This window comes from Harmonia axyridis, chromosome 1 (genome assembly GCF_914767665.1).
Source record: "Harmonia axyridis chromosome 1, icHarAxyr1.1, whole genome shotgun sequence".
In the NCBI taxonomy this organism is placed as follows: Eukaryota; Metazoa; Arthropoda; class Insecta; order Coleoptera; family Coccinellidae; genus Harmonia; species Harmonia axyridis.
Window position 1 is genome coordinate 50,741,816 of NC_059501.1, and position 24,316 is coordinate 50,766,131.

The following is a 24,316-nucleotide window of genomic DNA, read 5'->3' on the forward strand; positions in this document are numbered from 1 at the left end:
TATTTGGACAATTTAAATTTTTTGAGCGAAGAGAGCGCTATATCATTTAGTCACGATATCAATTATGTCCGTCCATCCGTAAACATAATAAGTCATAATAAGGACAGATTCGGATCTGAAAAGTTGACTGGGGTCAAGTTCGTTAGTGTGCAAATTCCGACTAGGGGTTCAATATGTATAATTTCATAATCATGATCAAAATTAAGTCTGTATCTGAAAGAAATGAAAAATAGCGAAAATATAAAAAAAACATGATTATGACACAATTTCGAATGTTTGGAAAATCACGGAGCAAAACGGTCAAGTCAGCATAGAAAGAGATATTTCTAGAAATTTTTGATGGATCCAAAAATTCCTTCACGAATAAGTCATTCGTCTGTTTCCCTTCTGGTGAGAACTGCCTCTTAATTTAATCCGGTACCAAGGCACAAGGTTCCACTCAGACTTAAAAGTTAGCGGTCATAATGGAAGGTTCACAGGAACAGAAGGGGGTGAATTAGACGCCAGGTGCCAGGAAGAAGGAAATTGTATTCGCCTATTATTCAAGGTGGGTCTTGAAAGACATTAAAATTTATCGATGTAAAGGATGGAAAAATGAGGGGTAGATCAACCTCGATAAATAATGATAGCTTATGTAATTAATATTTCAGATACCAAGTTTACTCGAACAAGCTTTTGGAATTGAGCTAGAAGAAACGAATGAAATTCATTAATTATCTCAACTATGTTTCAATTGACACCGCTCATTCATAAATACATGTTAAGATTTGTTGATGGCCAAGAAAATGCTCACATTATTGTAAAAAAACCTATTAATATAAAATTATATAAAAGTTGATTATTTCTTGAATCTTGGGGAAAACCGTCTATCGTAAAAAAATGAAGAATAGTTATTCTCCCTGAAGTTAGGATTCGTGAATCACGGATATTGTTTCTATGAATCCAATATTAGGATCGAAAATAAGGAAAGCACTAGCGTGAAGCCACGAGTTTTTGAAATTCAAAATTTTAATCTGGATCCAATCTACAATTTTGAAATTAATAAGAAAACAAACAAGGAAACCTTAATGAACAATTAGCAGCGTTTTGCGAAATTAATTCTAAAAAAGATTGGCACTTCTCAAGACTTGGCTTTATAGGTTATTCATATCAACGATTGCCCGAAATGCATTTTTCGAATGAAAACTTTGAAATAGGAGACCAAATTTTTTCATCCCAAAACTACAATGTTTCCACTGCCTACGGTAGTCTCGGATGCAATATTCAAGGACTACCGAATACTTTTTTCAATAATACGATATCAAAAAATAGGTCATAGAAATCACGATTCATTTTCGAGTTACGTTTCTGAAAAATACTGTTTCAAATATTACACGATCATTTTCTAAAACATGTTTTGTCTGATCAGAGAAATTAGTTACCTTTTAACAGTTATTAAGGAAAGTTGGTATATTTCAATTAAATGGGACACCCTTTATTTTTCAGACCCAGATTCGTCCAATATCATTACCTGCTTTTCGAAAATGATATCTATTTGTTAAAACTTACAAGAAGTGTTTCGACTTCGTTCTTGAAATGGGACACCTTATACATATGCATATAAAAGAAGCCAATAGACACTGGTAGGATGATGAGAATCCCCACTAAGTTAATGCAAATCAGAGACAGTACAGGGTAGGCAAATTTCGATGTTTTAGCACTACAACTTTCGAACAAGAGGATATAGACAAAATCTGATACCCCCTTCTCGGTCTCTTTTTCTGAGAAACTAACAAGGGTGGTATTCATTTTTGGCCACCTTCTTTTGTTTTCGAGTTATAAGCGAAAATTGGAAAAATGGCGATATCGGAAAACATTGATATCTCCGCTAATACTGATAAGAGAGCTCTGAAATATAACATTATACAGGCACTTTTTTGACTAGAATCCAGTGGCGTGCTCGTATTTTCAAAAGGGTTTTTAATTACGAAGCTATGACCCCAACTTATGTTTTTTCAAATGGGAACACTAGATTTATGTGCCATTTTTTGAAAGCTTAATTTTTCCTGATTTCAAAAATATATAACATCGTATGGTTTGTATCAAAATAAATAACAGAAATTGGTCAAAAACCTTTTTTTAACTAAAAGTCTCAATATTTCTATGGTTTCAACTGTTGATGAGTAAGAAAAATCGAGCTTTCTATAACAAGAGCAGTGTCCTTCAGTCAATCTGACTATTTCTATGCTTTTTACTCTCTTATCAGTATTAGCGGAGATATAAATGTTTTTCGATATCGCCATTTTTCCAATTTTCGCTTATAACTCGAAAACAAAAGAAGGTGGCCAAAAATGAATACTACCCTTGTTAGTTTCTCAGGAAAAGGGACCAAGAATGTGGTATCAGATTTTGTCTATCTCCTCTGGTTTAAAAGTTTTAGTGCTAAAACATCGAAATTTGCCCACCCTTTACAATAATTTCATAAAAAATATTTTTTCTACTATCGTTTTGAAAGTATTACTTTTCACAAGCACGTTTGGAAAGTAGTACTTTTCCAAATTCGTGCTGAAAAAAGCCCTGCTATTCACTTTCCGCACGCATATGCATGCGGAAAGTGAATAGCAAGGTTTTTTTCGCACGTTAATATTAAAGAGTCGCATCAATCATAAAATTCCGGAATGTCTGAATTCTCAGAGCTATACTCAACGAGGCAGCCTCAACATAATCAATGTGATCTTTGTTCCTTGTCAGCGAGTCAGCGACAACAAAGGAGCATAACCTATGGACCTCGCAAATCCAAGTTTATTTTCCTAGGACCCAGAATATCATTGACAGGATTGATTCATTTTCTATTACTATGGCTGACTTTCAAATACAACTCCAGAGATAGGTCAGAAATTTGAGAATCAAAATCGATTTTCTTCTCAAGTTTTCTGATCATTGCTCGAATTCTGCATGGAAGGCTTTCTCTCACTCAGAATGATAATTTCGGTAGACATTTGTTTTTCGAAAGTTCTATAGAAATGTTATGTAACCAACTTGTTCTATCTCATCCGATGAGAGATCCATCTTGGTTTCTAATTCATAATTCACTGATACGTTTTTCATCAAGAGGGGATTATACCACGTAACTTTCTTGTGATCTGCCAAAGTTCAACTATTCCCGCTTCCTCAGCGTTTTTGAGATCTCATCACTTCTCAGGTTGTGTTAAACAAACTCAAACGTTCCTCTGATTTACCGTCTTTTCTACCACATGCAAGAATTCAAAATACGTTTTTACATCTTTATTTTTAATTTTAGGAAGAAACGCATTTTCAGATTTCGGCAAGACTTATTGATATCATTATGTGAAAATTCATTAAAAAATAAATGTTTGTTGGGAATGTTATATCATGCAAATATTTATTTTTCAAAAAAAAAAAAAATCATCTACTTAATTCTTTTTTTTTTCCTTTCCAAAAAAAATTATAAAAAAGGACTTTCCACATTGACGAACTTTTTAAAATGAATAACAGTGAAAACCTCTAGTAAATTGATGGTTTTTAGCGTAAAATAAAGCGTACTAATTTATGAACTGATCGCTGAAACGGTATAGTCTAGAGTGTATGGACCCCTTTATATACATATATGCGATTCTATCAAATTTCAACACACGTCAATTGTCAATTTAATATAATTTGGATTAAGTGAAATGATTTGCAACATTATTCGCAATTTTTCTTAAATTTGGTGGTGTTAAATCGACTTTGTCGGACATAATTTACGAATTTAATGCGTAATTTTAATTCATTTTAAAATTTCGAAACGTACGATTCAAATTCAAATTCCGCAATCTGTCAAATTTCGTAACTGTCACATAACTGCCAAAACACAATACAAAAGTCACCAGGATGTACGAGTATAATTTGAATTTTTCATTGAATTTCGATGATATTTCACGAAACTCGACTGAAAAAGGGCAAATATCATCTAATACTCGCTGTAGAAGGCAATTCCAACACTCATGCGTTCGAAAACGAGCAACAAAGTCGCTCGTTTTCGAATTTCGCATTCGTGTTGGAAACAGGAGTCCATTCTGCAACTTGTTTTAGAATATACTATTTTGTGGCGATTATACAGCCATCAGCTATGGCCGAAACGACGGTCAACCATCCTTAATAATACCGGTCCTTTCCTTAGTGATTATGGAAAAAAACATGGATCCAGAAGAGTTTGTAATTATGTATAGTATCTTCAATAAATCTGTAAATCATCTAAGAAATAAATAAAATTTATTAATTTTAGACAGACTATTCGGAGAGTAGTGATTCATCATAGGATGACTAGAATATGGTGAAGAGAGCCCTATGCCGAAGTCCCTTCATCAAACACCTCTTTTCAATGAACCAGTAATATATGATCTTCGACCCTTCCATTCCGGCAACATCGATATCTAGTTTTTCCCAGAGCTAAGGGTAGATATGTAAATGTCCTACTTTCCATTGTGAAAATAAATTGAGGTGAGACGAATAACAATGCGAAATATCTTATTGCGCCGCTTCGCAAGGAACTTATCTAGTATTCTATTTAATACACAACATGCGTTGGTTTTGTTCTGTGATATTTATGGGTCACATGGAAAAAGGGGTGATGTGAGATAAATACAAGGCAGTGGAACAATATGTATACATGGGCGCCCGCAGGGGGGGGCCATGAGCACAACACCCTCAATATTACTTTCTCAATCCAAAGGGCAAGGAAAAAAGGAAGGTAATGGATTCACAACATTTTTCCAGTTTTCAATGGAATTACTATAAAGACATCCATAATATACTATACACATATCCATAATCCGCAGAGGTATTTTTTTCAATTGAAAACTTTTTTAGACGCCTTGAGCACTTCTTGGGTGAAGAAAAATCGTGGAACCGAACGCAATCCACGCGTGTCAATAAAAAAAAAACATCTTATATATACTCTCCTTTTGTCTTTAATAGATGAATGTAAGAAAAAAAGTATTGGAGAAAATCGAAAAAAAAATTTACAGATTATAAAAACAAAAGTTTTTTGCGGAACTGAAGATATGCCTATACGAGAGAGCAACAAGAACTCTGGAAATTTCAGTGATCTTTTGAAATTCAGAGTAGACGTTGGAGATAAAGATTTAGAGATCCATTCATTCAACGCAGCTGGTTTGAATTTGGACAAACTTGTAGCACAAGGTTATGATGGAGGCTCAACAATGGCTGGTGAAATTCTCAGGGTTCAAAATATCATAAGAGACAAGTACAAGATAGCAATTTATTTCCGTTGTGCCTCCACTAGGTTGAATTTAGTAATAAATGACATCAGTAAAATAACTGAGATTCGTAAGAGCATTGGAACCGTTAATGGCATTATAGTCTTTTTTCGAGAGAGTACCTTAAGAAGAAATCTGATTCCAAATATTCCTTTGTTTTGTGAAACTCGTTGGTCAGCTAAATATAAATCTTTGCAAGTTTTCACTGAAAACTTCAATACTATATTCAAAACTCTTTTTGCTATAAAATCTGGAGAAATCTCAATGAATTCTTCATCAACAAAAAGAGCTGCTCAGTTATGGGCTGCAATAAACTCTTTCACTTTTGTGATTTGTTTGACGGTAGCAAGAAAATATTAAAATATATTGGAACCAATAGCAAATACACTACAAGGTGTTTCTATTAATTTTGTAGATTTTCACCGTCATATAAATTTAATTATAGAAATATGTGGAAAACATCGCTCAGATGATGCATGCTTCACAGAAATTTTTTCCAAAGCATCAACTTTTGCTCTGAATCTCAATATACAGATCGGAAAACCACGAATTTGCGGTAGACAAATATACAGATCTAATTATGAAGCAGATTCAGCTGAAGATTACTTCGAAAAATCTATATTCATCCCATATTTAGATCATTTCATTTCAGCCCTTGAAACGAGATTCTTTTTTCTTTCTTCAATTGCCAAAGAATTCAAAATTACTAGATATTGAATCTTTCGCATCTAAGGTCGGCAATATGTATAACATTGAAAATTAAGAAAGTGAATTGAACATTTGGAATGAGTATTTATCTAAATCACAAATGGATGAAAACATAAAAATTGAAGATCTTATCGGACAATGTAAATTTTATCCTGCTATCTAAGAATGCCTTATTCTTCTCCTTACATTTCCATGTACTACTCGTGCTATAGAGCGTAGTTTCAGCGCAGAATTAAATTTTAGATCAGAATAAAATATGCCTACTCTGTTGTATTACGATTAAGTATTTTGTCTTCAGAATTAATATTGTTTTTATGAGTTGTTTTTTGCAATTTATGATTTGTTAATTTTGATAAAATACTTGTTTGTTGTTTTCACATTCTGGAACAATTCTGTGCTATTTTGAATCATATTTTAGTATCATGTTTTAAACTCCATTGTTTGCGTCATTCACTGTATATTTCAAGATTTATTATTATTCTTATGAACATAGTTTTATCGAGCATATATGTATATATTTTTCATTTCGTTATTACTCGTTGTTTTTTCTTTATCAGCAATTATAATAATTATTTCATTTCGTTCTCCATATTTTTATATTTATTTTTTTGTAAATTCTTCCATTGAATGTGACTCTTTTTGAAGAGAGTTACCGTATTATTTCACATCACCCAATGTTGTTGATGTTTAAAAAAAATGTTGAAGTGGAAAACTTCATAATTTTTATTTTGCACAGTCTTCCCCCCACTTATGAATATAAATACAGAAAAATAAAGAAACGGAATACTAATATCGCTTACGACAATCATGGACGCCTTATCAATTTTCAATAATTTTCATCTTTTGCCCCCCCTGAGAAAAATTTCTGCGGGCGCCCATGTCTGTATATTACCATAGAGTATAAGTCTGAGTTATTTCAATACTCAATGATATCATGAATTATTCTGAAAAGCAATTGAAATTCAAGGAGTATCAGTTAAGTCAATACCAAATTGGTCGAAAGGCATATTTTCGTAAAAATTAAATATTTTGCCTTTCCATAAAGGAATGAGTTTCGCAAATTTCGTACTATTCGGTTCGAAATTGAAGGAATAAACAATCATATAAAAAAATTGTGTGAGGTGAAAACAATATAGTGAATGTTTTATCCTATTTTTTCGCAGATCAACTCATTAGTGCGGCACATGATTCGAGCTTAAAATATATTCCAGGCAAAGGTATGTAAAAATCAAGTTAAACAATAGTTAAAATTAAATCACGATCTGTACGAGTTCGATTTTGAGACAATACTAAGAATAAGAAATTACCCTTTTCAATAATAAGTTATATGGACAGAATCTAAGGACGGAATTTTTATAAAGGTGCAATAAACAATAAATATTGAAGGGGGGTCATTTTGAACCATTGTTATAGTTTTATCATACATTTTATGTATTTTTTTCAATTCGATAATTATTGGAAATTGTACGTGTATGTCAAAATATTATAATTTTACAAAATTAGGTACATGAAGTCAATGGGAATTATAATATGTATTCAAAAATAAGGTAATGTAAAAAAAATTATATGAAGTAGGAAGTAGGACAGGGCTAGTTGCCCCGTTTTTAAGCTTTTTTTTTGAGTTATTTAAAATAAAATTGCCCAGTCCGCGAAACCAAAAATAATCACATCCGCGAAACTCAGTTGAAATGCTTCAAAGTTTTTAATTCTCTAAAGTACATAAAAAATTGCAATTCACATATTTCAAGGGTATGTAATAATTGTTTTTATGTGAACCTCTTCAGGGATAATTTTTTTTAATGAAATGAAATAATAATAATAATTTTTTATTGATCTAATGTGAAGCATAAAACATAAAAGAAATACAGAAAAAATATAGATATTTTCCTTCGTTGCAAAAATTTAAAAAAACGAAACGTACACAAATGTGGCTTGTGAGCAGATGGGCTACTTATGGAATGATTCCTTATATTCTGGAAAACACTTTCTTGGCACTTTCCGCATTTGCACCTCGTTCCAAGTTCGCAATTTTTGTCATGGCATCAGCGAGACATTTGTGATTGGAAAAAAAATCAAATTAGTTCGAACTTTTTTTTTGTACGATGTTCACCAAATCTGAATCAATTTTTGTTGTTGTTGTTGAAGGCATTGACTACTACGGTCATTAGTCTCTAACATAACCAGACATGTATAACATCCATGGCCTAGCCTGGATTCGGCACCACAGTCAACTCTTCAGTCCACCGTACTATCGAGGCAGTCAATTATTATTCTAAATGTGAAATTTGCGGATTTTTCACAGAATTCAATACATTTTTTCCATAAAAATGTTTCAGGTAAAATATGGCAACCTGGTTTATATAAAAAAAAAATAAGAAGAATTCATACGATACATTCAATTTCATATGAAAAAAAATCGGTAAGTGATTTCGAAGTCGAGAAAAACTAACAGTTTCTAAAGAATTATTATAATTCTCACATTTTTTTCGTTCTAAAACTGATCAAATATAGAAATAAAGAGAGGAGGTAAATTTAGAAATAATCTCACCAAAACAAACATGGGCTTCCGTACATAATATGTCTGATATTATTCCAGACGGAGCGATTTTGGCCTTTATTACACTTGGTAACAAGGAGGGGGATACAAACGTCCACAACTGCTGCTTTTGGGCAGATATGTATCATTCTGAAATGATATCTCGTGTACATAATTGTTTGAAACGTACACATATGTGTTAATATCCCTGAAGAGGTTAATGTCGAGGGTGCCAACAAGCCCTAGTTTTGGAGTAAGTTGGCAGGGGTAATTTTCTCCATAGGTTAATAAGGCACAAAATAAATAAAAAAGAAAATGAATTATTCAAACATTATATACTTCTCAAAAACATATCTAAATGACAGTAAAAAAACTTCTCAACCTCAACTTTCAGAAACATTTCGAATGCTTATAACTTAATTAATTATAACTGTAGTAGTATCAGTATCCATTTCAAACATAACAACGACTAGATTTAAGGGGAAAAATATAATAAAGTCTAAAAAAAAACAAAACCAAAATCAAAACAACAACATAAATATGTACCAAAAAAATATAGATCATATCACAAGATCGTTATACCCCAAAATCTATGAAAATCGTGCAATCCGTTTCCGAGATAGTTGAAGCATTCCATATTTAATGTATCGACACATTAAAACCGAAAAGATATCAATATCTATATCTATATTTGACGATCAACGGTATTCATACTTCCGGAAGTATCGCCCAACTACTGCAGATAACATTTTTTAGGTTACAACTTCATTTTAATTCATGTAATACGACTGCCCGGAGTGAAAACATCCGAGAACATGTTTGATAGGTGATAGGGATTTGTGTATGAACAGCTAAAGGTATTCATTCACTACCTTTGTCTCTAGATAAGTTGCTGTAGATTCATTTTGATTCTGTGCGGAAATCGCGTCATCAATTCTTTCAATTTTCGGATGGCAGTTCAGAAAAAACTATGATTTTTTCAGAAAAAATATAGTTTGTGTTTTATATCACTCTGAAAATTCATGAAAATCGTATCTCAATTATTTTTTCAATGATTTCGATCATTTTTTCATCTTCATGGAATTACCAAAATTTCTAAAACACTACATGGTGGGATACACATCAGCCTCCGCTCTACAATGTTGTTTATATTTTCAATTTGTAATACGAAAATAATCACGAAACATATAACAGTTCGTATTGTTAAGTGAGAGACTATACAGGGTGAGTCTTTGACTTGTACATATATTTTAATCGAAGATTCCTGAAGTCAAAAGAAACACTTTTTTCCTTTATAATTTTTTCCGATTCGGCCCGGTTATAAAGTTATAGGCTGTTGAAAATCGATGAAAAAATTTGATTTGCGGCTATATCTCGTAAATGGTTTTATCGAAGGAAATGATTTTTGGAATATAGCTATTCCTTGATGTGATACATCTTTTCCAAACACTAGATTCCCTACACATCTTTCAGTTTCTTCATTATGAACATTACATCCCATAAAAATACCAGAAATTCAAAGAACTCAACTCTCAAAAGTAATTTGAACGTTCATTGAAGAATATTTGGCTAATTTGAAAAATAAAAGTACTCTTCATATTTTCTTGTACAAAGCGCCGTTTTCGAGTAACTTGATCTTAAAAAAAAAAATATCTGTGAAATTCAAAAAATTGGGTACTTTGGCTAAATGCAACTCTGTTCTGTTGTGGAAAAAAATCCACAGAAATGAATATTTACTATGATGTCATGTCCCAGGTTTTAGAATTGAAGTACTAGCCAACTTAGTTTGAAAATGAAGTTATTTGAATAAGCTCACCTCAACTCCTCAATTTGATAACAAATTACTGAGCTTTGGCACAGCTCTGATAATAAGAAGATACTTCATTAAAATCAACATTCTTTTTGAAAAGTCCAGATTACCCATAAAGCCCATGTTTAAGAAAGTTTTCACAAAATAGTCCCATTATAATGAAAACAATCAATATCCCACTAAAAACTGCTCACATCGAAACATACCACTAGGTACATACTAGACAAATTTTCAAGTGATTGACATTGAATACTTTTATTCTTTTGCTATTCCATAAATTCATCCTAAGAGCATATGTGAAAACAAATTAGGTGAGTTGAAAGAAATTGGATATTCTATTGTGGATATTTAAATTAAATACTTCTCATTTATTTTCAATGCCAAAATCAAGATGAATTAAGTAGTAAAGTTGGCTATAATGTAGGTACACATTAAGAACAAATTTGATTACAAGTGGAGTCTAACATTTTCCATTGATTACAGAGCCAGAATATTTTACATATTTCCATATTTTCATACTGATGGCTTCAAAAATATTGATGCATTTCAATATTTTTATGAGATAGTTGGAACAAATCAAATGCTTCATTTCATAACAAATATCTTATAACAATAACAGTGTAAATGAAAATTTTAGGTTAGAACATAGATTATTCGAACCGAACTGCTGTGGCATCACTCGAAATTTGAAATTTAAACTTAAAACCACAGATTACTATAGTCTGTGTTAGAACTTTCATAGATTAATATTATTTATTTGAGATTTTAAGGTTACATGGCAATTCTTGTAAACAACGATATCATATAAATGAAATATAATGAATGAATGGATATGAGTATCAGAGCTAATATGGGTGGTAGCGAGCTCAATTCGTTATAATTATCGAAAATTAAATAGAAATCAAGAGAAGAATATTTAATCTTTAGCGTCAACGAAATTGAAATAACTCATTTATTTTATTATATACTACTTTGTTCAACAAATGGAATGTTAAACGTGAGTTTATGATGGTTTTTCTAATTTAGTAGCTTATTTCCAAGGTTCAAAAGGTATATCTTATGCTTGAGAAAACTTCAGTGTTCCGGTTTTCAGGGGTGAATTAGCTCATTTTGAACATTTAAAATGGCTATATCTTTTTAACAGGGCCGAATCGGAAAAAATGGTAAATGAAAAAAGTATTCCTTTTGACCTCAGGAACCTTCGGTTAAAATATATGTACAAGTCAAAGACTCACCCTGTATTTTTGTGAAATTAGTAAACAGAAAAAAGGCAGTACCAAGATGCATAGAAAACCTGGTGTGTCTACTTATAACTGTAAAACTCTCAGACAAAATGGGAGATTTTTCAGATTTATACCTACTTGATTTCGAGAGATCCCATCTGTTTCAGATACAGCGTTTATATTTGATATTTCTCGCGATTCGCGACTCCCGTGATCTTTGAGTGAAGAATAATAATATTTTATATTGTATGTTGGTGACAATCTTCTATACTCTGAATTGGCCAATAGCCGTCTCTCTTTTTATACCATTCATTTAATTAAAAATTTGATATGAACTGAATTGTAATTTATTGTGAAAGTTTGCAGTGTCTCAAATCATTATTTCATTTTTAAACGGCGCCAGATAGATAGCGGGAATTTGAATAATTTTGAAGAGCGCAACCTTACAAAACTCTTGTAAGCAGAACAACAAAGCAATAGGTGGAATATCTCAAAAAGTCTGAAACAAAATCGAATCAGTACACACACAAGGGATTCTATGCATCTTGGGCAGTACATTATGGTCAAGATTTCCATGACAAAAAGACAGTGATCATAGTGATCATATGTGATATGTGGCACTGATATGTGCTGGTAAAGTGACATACACCAGCCGAGAAATTGACATTTGCTAGCCAGGAAAGTAAGAAGTATGTAATGATTAATAATAATAATAAATAAGTTTATTGAAGCAGAAAATATAACGAAAAACAACAGTTTCTGAATGTTTGTAAATCATAATGATAATATGTTTAATTTCCTAATCGACAATAATTTACAACTGTAAAAGGAATGGTCAAAATGAAAAAAAAAGAAGATATTCATACAAAATTAACGAGCGTTCATTAAAATTCGGGCTCAAGAGTGCTGTGAAGAAATTAGAGTTGATTTTCTGTGAGTGTGAGTAGCGCTTAGCTTGTACCATATTGTTCCCAGATTCGAAGTACCTAATGTAAACAAATGCTAGTGATATGGTACAAGGTAAGCGCTACACGTTGTCACAGAAAATCAACTCGAATTTCTGCACAGCACTCTTCACCACGAATTCAAATGAAAGCTCGTTATATGAGATTCACTCCCGACTGTTTCGGAAGTTAATAAATCCATAGATTACCAACCGATTGTGAATAAAAATCTACAAATTATGCTGAAAATCAATTGAAATCCACTATGCATCTTGAGTCGATAGGTGATTCGCCTTGCTTTAACGTAAAGAAATTTTTGTGAGTTTTGCAAATGTCGTACTATTCGGTTCGAAATTGAAAAAAAAATTATCTCATAAAATTGGGGAGGTGGAAACAATATAGTCAACACTTTATCCTACTTTTTCGCAGATTCAGAAGTTGAAGTGTGGAGCATGATTTAAGCTCAAAATATATATTTAAATGCAAAGGTATGGAAAGATCAAGTTAAACAATAGTTAAAATCAGATTACGATCAATACTAGTTCGATTTTGAGACAATTCTGAGAAATATCCGAACTTTTCAAGAATGTTGTATGGACAGAATCTAGGGAGAAAAGGATAAACAATAAATATTGATCGCTTTCAATTTTTCGATTTCTTCACACTAAAGTTTTTCTTGTTTTTTTTTTATATTACTCTGAAAATTGAAACGACTTCAATCGTATCTTAATCATATCAATGATAAATTTCGAAATGTTTTCTTTATCATGGGATTACCAATCTTTCTAAAACTCTACTTCAAGACAATAGTCATTTATGGCTTTCTTATTTAGTAAAAAAATCTAAACAGATTGTATGCATTTCTTCATCAGAATGGAAAAATGGCAAAAAATTTCAAATTCATCATTGAAATATGATACGATTGAAAAAGTTTTCAGTTTTCAAATTGATATAAAACAAAATCTATCAATTCTTTCGTGAAAAAAATCAGTGAGATTATTCTAAACTAAAGTGCCATACGTAAGTATCTTCCAAAAATTGAAAGAATCGATTTCCGCATACAATCAAAATCAATCAACGCTGAGGTACCTAGTAAAAAGGTAGTATACAGTTGAACTACCTCAAGTGTACACCTTTTTAGTAAACTTTTCCTCCCAATGGTGTACACTACCTAACATCTACCTTCACTACCTTAGGAGTATACTCTCCCAAGGGTCAGTTCCTTATACAGCTATTCAATATTTATTCGTCACAATCATTCATTCGGAAGAATTAGAAATATTGATCCGAATCATTCATTCAATTTCACTACCTGGAGGTCAGCGGGGGGTGTTCACTTAAAAGATTTCGTCAGACTAACCAACAGGTTGAAGTGAAATTTTGTTTTGCTTTTGGAGTAGTTTTGGAAGTATGACATTTATTGGTCACCATCTTTCATTCGAGAGAGTTTGGAATATTAATACAAAGCATTCATTCAATCTCACTACCTGGAAGTCACAAGTACTGAAAAGATTTCGTCGGGCTGACCAACAGGTTGAAGTGAAATTTTTTTTCTGGAAAAACTGATACCTTATCATTGTCTACTTTGTTATCAGCTTACTGAAAGTAGTAGTTTTGGAATAATACTAACGCAGAATTCTTTTGTTCGTTTTGTATTTGTCAGACACCAAACACACTCTACAGACCCTTATCAGCAAGACGAGCAGATGAAGCAGGTAAAAGTGAACAAGATTATTTTGTATTTATAGAAACAAAAATATGAAATTGTCATCTGCGTGAGTTATGACCTACATTACCGCTCGTTGAAGAATATACAATTTTTAGGATAACCTCAACACACTCACGGGGGTAGTAAATACCACTGCTACATTGTATTCGAGTCAACGAAATATGAAGAGAAATATTACGTGTATATGGTTCCATGGAATATTGAAAGAATAAATGAACGACTATTTCTTCACAATATGGTGCAATGATATTTCTTGAAGCTTCCAACATCAACTCGCCGAATAATTCAATGCTGTAGGCAATCTTTGCAACTAAAAATTATGTGGATTATTTAAAAATTCAAAACTATGTTCTTTATTAATACGATACTTGACAGTACGGAATAGTATATTGTGCAACAAGTGGGGAAAGTCCAACTTTTCTCGCGAGTGTGGAAACACGAGCGAGAAAAGGACTTTCTCCACATGTTGCACACTTTACTTTTCCTACAACTGCACAAATTTCAATAATTCAAGTAATGGACTTGATTCAAATCAAAATGGCCTTCGTTGACAGTATGTGCTAATTTATTGCGTTTCCATAGAAACGACTCAAAAGCCCAATTTCATTGGTCTACCAAGCGAGGTGTGGGCAAAGTGCCGTGAGAAATAATATTTCCCACAGTATAAGCATTACATAGTTTTGAAATTGAGTGAGCTATGAAGAATACGCTACTTTTCATAGCAGTTGTAGGAAAAGTATGTTAAATTTAAGTTTACACAGACAAAAAGTTGCACATTTCAAGAAAAATACTGCGAAATAGTATTTTGATAATAACGAGTTGTATCCTCTAGAATACAAGTATATTTTGCAGTATAACTTCAATAAAATTGCTGACACTTAATTTTAGATTTGGATAATGTTCCTTGCAATCATTGTGACAAGCTCATTTGACAGTTTATGTGATTAATATTTCAATTTTAATAATTTAAATTTTCAATTATTTGGGAATGAACTCCGCGGAATTTCCGATTTATATTATGTACAATATGAAAAGCCTTTTTATGCATATTATGAAAAACGTGGATCATAATCCTAGTTTCACGAATTAAAAAGCTAACGAAATTTCAAGATTGAAACACTACGTTATTAGGTTACAAGGCCAACTTTTTATTTTGAGTCTGTTTCTTCCCAATTCATTTGATTTACTTTTCATATTCTCTACATTAAATTCGAATTTCAATATTGGATCTAGTGTGAATTTCGACTTCTTCTCCTTCTTTCTTCGTTAAGTCTTGATTCATTAAAAGTGCGTTCGTTTCTCTAATTTCTAGGTAGCAATTCTGTGGACGATGGCATCCAGCTTAGTGCATACTATATATAAACTTTGAAATTTCGGATGAGTGTTCTCCTTGAGAGGAAAATATTTAAAATTATCAATTATGAACTGTCAAATGAGCTTGGCCAAAAGAACATTGACTAGTATGAATAAAAATGAGGTACATAATAATGCTAGTTTGCTACAAAGTAGATACTTTTTTCCTGAAGCTACTATATTCAGTAGAGCTCTCGTGGAAAACGGAAGTATTTACTGTATGGTGAATTTTGATTTCTGGGTTGTTTCTGAATAGATTTATTGTTTAAATATTTAAACTGTCATTTTATAGGCAACGTTTCTGGAAGTGCCCTTATTCAAGCCTGTAAAATATATAAAAAACATACTCAATAAACATCACAATTTCTAACAACAATAACAATAACTAACAACAATCGAACAAGTATATAAAAAATTTACCTATATTATATACTTGTTCGATTGTTGTTAGTTCCATTGTGATGTTTATTAAGTATGTTTTTTATATATTTCACAGGCTTGAAAAAGGACACTGCCCGAAACGTTGCCTATCAAATGACAGTTTAAATTTTTAAACAATAAATATATTCAGAAACAACCCTGAAATCAAATTTCACCATACAATAAAAAGTGAACAGGGTAAATAATTGAATCAATGAAGTATTTACCACACTTTTTAGTATTGCGATTAAAGCGGATACTTCGATTCAGGAAGAACTATATTTCCTTGACGTAAGCGAAGTGGGTGTAATAGCAGCTCTATTCTGATCATTCTACGGTTAATTGTAGGTACCCTTGGGACATGGATGGAATAAGCAGAAGAAAATTATACAGTGCATACAATGACATTTTGTATCGTCAAATATGCATTTAGACAATTAGAGTATAGTATATCGAAAGTCACTTGAACTAGTCTATAAAAACGCTTGGCCAGATATAATTGCAAAACAGTCATAAACCATAGGCGCACAAACCCTTGATTTGAAAATAATATTTTTGCGTATGTATGGAACTCAGAAAATTTGTGACGTGAGTACCTTTTGCTGTTACATCAGAAATAATACTATGTCATTCTACGGTATTATAATTTGATTTTTCTTTATTCTCGACCTGTAATATACTATCAAGGAACTATATCAACGGTGATGAACTGATCGTTGCATATTATACAGTGATCACGAAAATGTTTGAGATGAATTCAGAAATGTTCTGTCTGAAGATAAGACAAACTAGGGTAGAATAGGTGCATGACTTTGAGATTCTTGAATGACATCCAATTTTCTACGTCAAATTAGCAGCTACGTTGCCGAATTGAATTTTATTTCTTCGTTATTGTAAGGCGAAATTTATGTCCCTCAGTGGAAGCAGAAGGCTAAATGATAATGATGTACAGGGTGATTCACCGCGATGGCCTATTAGACGTTTATAGAAAACTAATAATAATATTGTGCTGAAAATTTATACAATTTTCTTTTATACCGGAAACAGAGTACCTACTACTTTCTTATTTCAAACGGCACACCCAGTATATTATTGCATTATTAGATGGCTTGGTTGATGATAATTTCAGCTATATGGCAATACTCAAGGAAAACTGCAATTTCTCATTGAATGGAGTAGTCTATGACTTCCAGAAAACATAAAAAGAAACTAAAAAGTCGAAATTTCATGAATTGTAATAAATTATTGGTTAAGATGGTTGAAAATCCATAAACCAATAAAATTTTCAATTGCGAATAATTAATGACATTTCTTGAAATGTCAGATTTAGTTATCCAAATTTCGATATTAGTTTCTATGTTTTCCGGAAGTCATAGAATTCTCCACTCAGTTAAAAATTGTAGTATTTCCCCAGTTCAAGTTTTTCCTCGATAACTTTTCGTATTCAGAATCAGAATAAATATTCAAAAGATATATATAACCTATTATTAAAACTGTCCCGACAGATGGCAGTAAATGGTGAACTATTTCTATTCTCTATAAAATACTTGATTGATTTTTCGATCTGGCAACGTAGCTGCTAATTTGACGTACTAAGAGCCTCAACATTATATGCCTATTCTACATGATTTCTCAAACCAGTAATAACATTGCTTAAATCAGAAAATGTAATGAAAATTTTGTTGGTTGATATTTAGGATGCGAAATCATTTTCTTCAGAACCCGTCTTATAACAATTCTGACTTTGAAAGTAAATGGAGAAATAGATTTGATTGCGAAATATCCTTTTTTTTTCACATAAGATATAGAATTGTGCTGAACATCATAGTCGAAATCATTAAAAGCATCAGTCACACAACGAACTAAAACTACGTGAAAATGCATTTCAATAATACCCCTATGGACCACACTGGTCTATGCGAATTATTAGAAAGTAATTAAGAAGTGACAGATGCAGCCAATGAGTGTAACCAAAAACGCTCTCAAAGTGGAAAGGGGAATACGAGGGGAAATATTCAGCCAATAAGATCAATCAAATCGGGATATTCTTGTTTCCAAGACGATCTGCTAAATACCGGGGTTTATTTGAGAGTATTGATAGCAATATTTTTATGAATTCCAAAGGAATTTCTGAAAACTTGGACAACCCTTGTATAATTGAAATATTCAAACTTCCTCCAAGTGACTTTGGATATACTATACCTATACTCATCATTATTTTATTATTATATTTACACCTACCTAGCACTAATAGTATTACTGTATTTCTATTCAATAGATCATAAAATGTCTGTTGTCATTCATTTCATTCAATTCTCTTATTACTTGTTCTTTTCAAATTCGTAAATTTTTTTCTTTTGCTTTTCATGTTATTAATTTTTTCAATACTTTTTGTAAGAAATACGTGTCTACGAGTTTAAGCCGAAATGACATTGAAATATCGAAGTCAGTAGGACTTGAACGATTCTATTGAAATAAATTACCGAACAATTTCCGGTTGAATAAATACTTTAAGTATTAAATATATGGGATACTTACTGGTATTATATCACTTTCTGAATAAGGTGACCAAAAATATAACCATCACAACTAATGCACTGTCAACTTATCCAAAAGGTTCGCTCTTGCAAGTCAACGTTTACAGTGACTTAAAAACCACAGTGATTTTTGATTGGCTGGTTAGGGGTTGTCCATTAATCACGTGAGGCTTGAAAGGGGGGGGGGAGGGGTTTGATAAAAATCACGAAAATATCACAAGGGGAGGGGGGGTGTAGTAAGATATCACGTGTATTTATTTTTTCGTCAAACGCGCGATTTTTAAACAAATATTAAGCGGCACGGCGCGGCGTGTAGTGACCTTGACTACATTAAATATATTCATGTACTAGTACAATACATGTTTTTCCTATGATTACACTCTTCGTTTATTATTATTGTTATGGCAATCAAAAAAAACTTGCAACCTAGTGTAGACATTTTTATTATGGTCCTTAATTTCAGAAAAAAGATTATAGTTTATACCAGTATTTAAATTAAGATAATATTCAGAAAATTTTAAGATTCGTTGTAGGTACTAAAAATACACGTGATGTTGAGAAGGGGGAGGGGGGGTGGTCTTAAACCTCACTACGTATCACCAATGGGGGAGGAGGGGTTAAAAAATACTAAAAAAAGATCACGTGATTAATGGACAACCCCTTAGTACTACTACCGATAATTTGAAAATTATATTTAGCTAAGGATATATGTTTGGCAACATTGCAAAATCTCGACGGTGACCATAGAGAAATCAGGAATTTCAATTTTCTAGTAACTATAATTTTTTTGGTCTTGTGGTGGTAAAGTTAACATAAATTATTAATTATTATTATGAATTGTGTTTGAAAGATAATTCATGATCTGAATCCATATTTCAATTTTGAATTTTCTCACGAAACCAAACACAGAAATACACACTATTTAAATTTAATCGGGAAAATAAACATCCAAATTTTTTTGTTTTATGCAAACGGCGATTAGGCCATATTAAACGTCATTTAAAAGATTATGAAATTAGAAAGTAATCAATGTTTAAATTTTTGATCAATGTTTAGGCAAACGGTGCCATAAATGCCTCATTCACGGTATAAAATTGAAAGAAATCGCCGATGTCAACCTAGCACCTAGTACGAACGCGGTCACCAGTTGCGCACTGATATAAACACCCAAACGCTGTCTTCAATGGCATACTGACGAAAGCCAAAATTTATATTGAACTTCAACAATTCCGAATCCCCATGTTCTCTATTGCATGCTGTAACATTATTTCAGTATAAATTTTGGCATTCGTCAATGGGCCACAGGTGACCGCATTCGGGTGTTTTTGTCAGTCTGATAAGTTCATCCCGTTGAAAAAATTAAAGCTCAGAAAAACATGGTGACAGGCGGTCGAAGAGAAGGTTTGTACAAGGTAGTGCTATCTATATTATATATATTATTTTTTTTTTATAAAGTGAAATCATGTTTATAAAAAAAAAAAAATTTCTGTGGATGTTAATTTTGATTAATGAGGTGTAGATAGTAGGTACAGTGAGTCCCAGTGTTGCTAATTCTAAATAATGTTGTTAATTAGTGTTGTATCAGTATACTCAAGTTTTTCAATGTATGTAAATTTTAACCTCTGAAGCTCGCTCTGAAGAATCCCAAATATTGAGCGAAACGTCAGTTGAATAAAAATAAAAAACATTAAAACTTCAAACTTTATCCTAGTACCCCCTAGTCAATACAAAAATTGATATTAAAAAAAATTTCTTGCAAATATCGGACCTATCAATTTTTAGTCCTTTTGAGAGGAAGCGAGAATTGGGGCATCCTGTACCCTAATAAATTTTGGCGCCTTCTCTCAATAATAATAATTTATTGATCCTTCAGGACACTCAACAATGTGTATAAGATAAGTCAAGGAAATATAATTTAATCTACTATTCTATTATTTACAACATATAGGTACTATTCTATTGAGTGATCAACGAATCAGAGAGAAATTCCCTAACAGAATAGAAAAATTTTTGCAGCAACAACTCCTTAATTACATTTTTGAATGATTGTTTGTTCAAATATTTCAAATGGGAGGGCAAATGGTTGAACAATCTAATACCCTGATAAAGTGGAGAATGTTCGAAACTGTGAGTCCGATGTTTAGGAATCAAAATCACCTGTGAATTGCGTGTTCTATGATCGTGCGAACTAGCTAATTTTTTCCAATTAGTCTCATTATCTTTAGCGTAAATGAGACATTTAAATATGTATAGACATGGGAGTGATAGTAATCTATTGGCAACAAATATAGGCCGACAGGATGCGCGATGGTTCAAACTAAAAATTAGACGTATTACTCTTTTCTGTGCCACAAAAACTCTAGAGAAGGAACTACACTCTCCCCAGAGCAAAATATTGTAAGATATATGACAGTAAACAAGGCTGCAATAAACATCAATAAGAGAACTAGGAGGTAAAGAAGTTTTGAGTCTACTTATTGCGTAATAAGCATTATTGATTTTTTTGGATAGGACATCAACGTGGGTTGACCAACTAAGACTTCGATCCATGTGGATCCCAAGGAATTTAGTACAGTCTGTTGGAATCATAGTAGTACCCAGACAATCTATTTTCAACAGACCTCTTTCATAGTTTCTTAATCCGAAATACAAACAAGCTGTCTTACCTACATTAACTATCAGATTGTTACGGCTACACCATGATATGAACTCATCCATAATTTTTTTACAAGCTCTCTGGAGCTCATCACAACTTCGAGCCGCGATTACGACAGATGTGTCATCAGCAAATAATATAAGCAATAAGCTGGATAAATGAGGCGGTAAGTCGTTTATGAAAAGTAAGAATAATGGAGGTCCCATTACAGAGCCCTGTGGAACACCCATCTCTATATTATATTCTCCGGAATAATGTTTTTCGTTTCTCACTAAGATAGTTCTGTGATGGAGAAAACTACGCAGCCAATCGGAAAAAATGCCTCTAAAGCCAAGATTGTAACATTTATCTATAATAAACTGGAAGGATAGAGTATCAAAGACAATAACTCCTTCAATAACTGCTCATCGCACTCAATTAACCAAAATCGATCATATAAACATTTGATATATTTTCAACCCTCTTTTCCTCCCATTTTTTCAAATATTGAGTTAACTGCTATTGTTGAAGCCGTTTTTCAATTACAGATCACAATATTCAATCTGAATTATCAATTAAATTTAAAATGCCGCCAATACAAGAAACTTATTTCGGAATTCTGAATTTGCTTGTTTGCTTTATTCTCTTATTTTTTTGGCATTTTATTGTGTTCACGAGAATTTATTAGGGGCATTCTTCAAGTACCCTCTGTACCAGGGCCTCAAACTCAGGATGGAACAGTTCGACAGTTCTTTTCAGTTTTTTTTTTGCAATTTTCATTTTATGTTTAGTCCTCATACATAGGAAAATTTTATTTCGAAATGAATTATGAATATTTCGATTTTATCTCTTCCATGCAGTTGTTATAAAACTCAATGTGATGATGAATGTTAAATTTGGTAATTTCCCGAATACTATTTTCTGTTTGAAGAATAAATATGTTATAACTCTTATTTTTTCGGAATGAGATAATTAATCTTTCTTAATCCATAGATCATTCAAAAGTGTAGGGAAAAAAAGCCTTATGGAGAAGGAGTTTGTCGGACTCTGTGTCAGTGTTTGTGAAAGGCTCAGAGTAATAAACATAGATAGAGGGAGCATATGTCATTTTCTGTAGGCAAATTTTGTCCCCAACATAAACTATCAAATTTGATATGAAGCGCGCGGAAATGAAAACGAAATAGATTCCACAAAGAACGCACTTCTTATGTCCCATAGTGAACCAACGTTTCATATTAATTCCAAATATATTGAAATGAATACCTAAATATATCAGAAATTCAGAAAAACAAACTTCAAGCGCGCCAAACGACACCGGTGTGAAGTTATCCACATCCACAAGTACACTCCGAGACAAAAGTAGGGTCCAAGCAAAAAATGGTATATTTATGATTTTCAATATGAAAATGGATAGGTAGTTATTTATTATTTGACTCAAGCAATACAAACTTTGCATATTTTTTCTATTATTGAACATTTTTTTAGCAATTCAGAGGGTTGTTAATGTTGTTATAGGGGCCGATTCTAGTTAAAATTTCATAACTTTTTTGTTTGAAATAGTACCGTGTTCTGCTTTCAGTATGTGGTAAACAGAGGAAACTGAATCAAATGACATACCCCACATAGTTTATCAGGCCTCGGGGAGTGGGAAAATTGCGTTTTTGGTGGTATTTTCGCGATAAAAATCCAGTTTTCAATTTTCCTCTGTTTACCACATACTGAAAGCAGAACACGGTACTATTTCAAACAAAAAAGTTATGAAATTTTAACTAGAATCGGCCCCTATAACAACATTAACAACCCTCTGAATTGCTAAAAAATGTTCAATAATAGAAAAAAAAATATGCAAAGTTCGTATTGCTTGAGTCAAATAATAAATAACTATCCATTTTCATATTGAAAATCATAAATATACCATTTTTTGCTTGGACCCTACTTTTGGCTCGGAGTGTACTTGTGGATGTGGATAACTTCACACCGGTCCAAACGACGTGAAACACAAACAACACTAGAAGAGCAAAAGTTGACAAACTTTGGTTTTCAGCAGGTAGATACAGAAAATAATAAATATTCTGCTTATTATAAATTCGACAATTGAGAAAAATATCGCATTCCAAATATTCAAATTTGCCATATTTAATCGGGAATCACTCAAATAAATATATTTCATTCAATATAATATGCATTCATAACAATATACATATTCAAATTGTGGATTTGACAATATATCACAATCCGACAACGTAATCTAACCATGTTGGGGACATGTAAAAATCTGGAGACATCAATATTTCGAAATGGGAAATAATGGTGAGTATTCATTAATTTATTTAAAAAAAAATTAATGAAGTCCCAACCCCAATACAGTACTGAAAAAAATCAGTTCTTTCGATTACTTATTTGGTGCAAATTAAATAATAGTGTTAGACTACCGAAAATAAAACTCTGTCGAGAAGCGAAGTAGTACACCTACTGACAGAATGAGTCCGTGAAGTTAGCACGCACAATTACTAACGATATACTCTCACAAGCTAAAGAGAAATGTATATAGAATTTTAGAAAATGTGTGTACTAACTCCACATTTTGATGGTGATATTTTAAAATTAAAGCTTAGGTTACAAACATTATTTTTTGTGTTACAAATAGTTACTAACGAAGAAATATCAGAAACAAAAAAGAAATATAGAATTTTTGTTAATGTGGTTGCTAACTTAGCTTTTAAGGGAGGCTTTTCTCCATTGAAGGTTTGGTTACAAACGAAATTTATTGTTTTACAAATAGTTACTAATGATGTTTTATCGGAAACAAAATGAAAATATAGCATTTTTGAAAAAGTGGGTGCTAATTTCGTAGTTCAAGGGTGTAATTTTTCTATTATAGTTCAGGTTAGGTTAGTTATCTCCAGCCATAATTGAAGGAAATAAGGGCGAATTATAGCGCCATGTTCCCAATAGCCATCACACTAAAATGGAGAATGTTTTCTATTCCACTTCGAGTCATCATCTTGTAGATATGTGAAAAATATTCTGTATGACCGAAATTCTTATAAGGTTATTTCTGTCGCGAATAACCCCTTGAATCCCTTCAAGAATTCACGCTTGAGATAATGTAATGGTAGAGTACCCTTTCCTGTCTTTGTTTTCTTCTTCAAGAATAATATAT

The 24,316-nt window shown here is 32.2% G+C and overlaps 1 protein-coding gene across 3 annotated transcripts in view; it reads right to left on the minus strand.

Moving 5' to 3' along the window:
- LOC123676589 (myb-related protein B) overlaps positions 1-24,316 on the minus strand; it is a 79,928-nt gene that overhangs the window by 40,540 nt on the left and 15,072 nt on the right. The gene's annotated exons all lie outside the window — the stretch shown is intronic.